Here is a 2962-nt window from a genome sequence, read left to right as displayed (position 1 = left end):
CGCATCATGCTCATTGTGAGTACTTACAACATAAATATTGAACAAAATTATTTCTTAAACTATATCGATGAAACCTCAAGCATTTCATAATTTAAAAGTTCATGAAGGTCGCTGATGAGTCTGAGATTTTGACTCATTTAAGGCTTTGTTTTCATAGTTAAAGTGTCCTTAATGCCTAATTTATGCTCTAAACTAATGTTAAAGTGTTGATATGCAGAAATAAAGACTAAGGAGAAGGCAAGGACATTACTGGGAAAAAAGAGAGCAAAAAAAGCTAAAGTAGTTGAAGGAAGGCAATCCTGGTTATCGCCAAGACCACTCAGCGACCCGCGGAGTGGCTCATTAGCTCGCCTAAAGTTCCAGCATGACAACTCTAGGAAGAACCTACTTTGCAAAGGAAACGAATGACTCTGTGATGTTGACCTCGATCGCCTAAAGTCACAGAACCCTGAGGATTAAATGCCAAGGTAGATCGGCGATGGAGTAGGACTATTGGCGTGTCGCCAACCCTCGACTTAGCTCGACTAATGACCCTGTCGGCAAAAATTTGGGAAACTATGTTCGAGAGAACTCGCTTGAATCATGATAGTTGTTTGAGAGAAAGCTATTGTTTCTATAGTCTAGCATACCCACTGAGATTTATCAATTGTTAGTAAATTTGAATTACCTATATAGCAAAATTAGCCTATAATTAATTACATCCACAAGAATTCCTCTTTACCTATTATTTCCCTTTTTTTGATAATTGTTTTAGTTGTTAACTGACCAACCAAATCCCCCATATGACATTCGTGTCACCCCTTCTGAATTATTCAAATGTTTTCATTAATTTCTAATCCTATAACCCAGTAGATCGAACTCATAACTTCGTAACTGAATTCAGACTTATACCGCTCCATTTTTGTGCTACCCTAACTCAATTGTTGGTTTTTATACTAAATTACGATTGCCTATACCTAGTATCGGATGAGGTGTAGTTGAGCGTTAAATCAAAATGATCCCGCTACCTTGGAGTGGTGCTTAGAATTCTCTTGTTGAAGTTTTAATTGTGATCTTCTTGTGTTGTAGTTGAATCGACTTTGTTTGTTTCATGTTTGTGTTGGCTGTGTTTGAACTGAAGAAGTGATTAGCATAAACGGGAGTAATGGTAGCCAAATTGGCCACCAAGATGATATCAGAATTCTGAACAATGTTAATGACCCAATTCAATCGTGTGGTGTCAGTGCAATACCTCTACCTCCTACTAAGGGGAATGTTGTCTTTCATGTCACGAGCACAATGTTGCAACTTTTTCAAATAAAAAGATTATATGAAGGGCTGGCTCATGAGGATCCCGATGAGTATATTCAGAATATTGTAGATGTATGTCGTCCATTCTCATTCAAGAATATCTCTCAAGAATCTATCTGTCTTCAGTTGTTCCCTTTTTCTTTGATGGTAGAAGATACAAAGTGGTTAGCGGATCTACCGAGGAAATCCATTACTACTTGGGATGAACGTACCGTGTCATTCATGGTAAAGTTCTTTCCTCCTTCAAGGATAATGACATTAAGAGATAATATTCAGAGCTTCAAATGTTTGGAGGGTGAACCAATCCATGAGACGTGGCTGAGATATCAGAAGTTGTACCTTCAATGTCCGATTCACGAGCTTCCGAACAACATGTTAATACAACACTTCCAAAGGAGTCTTGACTCAATGAACAAATGTGTTGCTGACCAGTTTGTCCCTGGGGCATAATACAACTGTAACGACCCGATAGCAGCCTCTAGCCGTTACCGGCGTATTCGACCTCTCGGAGGTCTTATACAAGGCCTTAGCATTCGTCATAGCATTTATCATAGAAAACTAGCGGAAAATTTAAAACTTTTTCATAATATAACACAAGACTTAAACAGTCACCTCATTTAAACCTTAATACAAAATCGGAGTACTGCGTCTCAAGGTAGCCATCTTAAAACACGATTACAACACAAGAGGGACATTGCCCTTACAATACAAAAGAAACTACTATCTAGTACATTGAACTTAAGGAAACTCTTTAACATAAAGGTCCTTGAATCTTTAAGGACACACTCGAACTTGGGAATGGTAAGCGAAGCTCATAACTTCTAGGAAAGACCCTTTAGCCACCTCCACGTACACTTGGTGTAAAAAGATGAAGAAGAATGGTGTTAGTACAAGAATGCACTAAGTATGATAACCATGCAAAAATATGCTTTTAAAAGGGACATTTAGTTGAAAACCATGCATCATGCCTTTTTAGAGAAACTTCAAGAACATTTAGTACAATATGCACCATATAAACCACATACATCATCATAGACACGGAAACCATTCATAATAGCACATAGAGACACTTATAACATTTTAGGTACATTCAATGCATACAATACATTACCTTCCTCTTTATCTTACCTCCTTTCCTCAAACAACCCTTAGGGAATACTTGGTGCAATGTATCACCTTAAGGTGACCAAGGGTGAACTTACATATAGCCTTCATCAATCCAACCACATATATTCATAGAGTCAGAAGCATACCATAAGACATAGTCTTCACATAGGAACCATCACCTAAGACAACCCCGAAGTCACACTAGTTCAATGTGCAAGTAGCATCCCATAATACTACTCACATCAAGTGTTCCTAAGAAGCCACCATAGACTAGGCATATCATATTCAACAAGTCCTAACATCTTCATTTAACATTAGATATAAGACCGACATACTTCATAACATCATATAAGGACTCATTCATTTACTACATCATTTGTCATAACTCACTTAGTTCATATCATAGGTAAACCACCCTCACAACCCCTTCACAAGCTTACTTGTGCAATGTACACATGGAGTCCTATATCCCCATATATACTAAGGTAACATCATATAAGGACTCATTCATTTACTACATCATTTGTCATAACTCACTTAGTTCATATCATAGGCAAACCACCCT

This window comes from Solanum tuberosum, unplaced genomic scaffold, assembly GCF_000226075.1.
Source record: "Solanum tuberosum cultivar DM 1-3 516 R44 unplaced genomic scaffold, SolTub_3.0 scf00054, whole genome shotgun sequence".
Taxonomy (NCBI): Eukaryota; Viridiplantae; Streptophyta; class Magnoliopsida; order Solanales; family Solanaceae; genus Solanum; species Solanum tuberosum.
Note: the sequence above shows the minus strand (reverse complement) of the source record.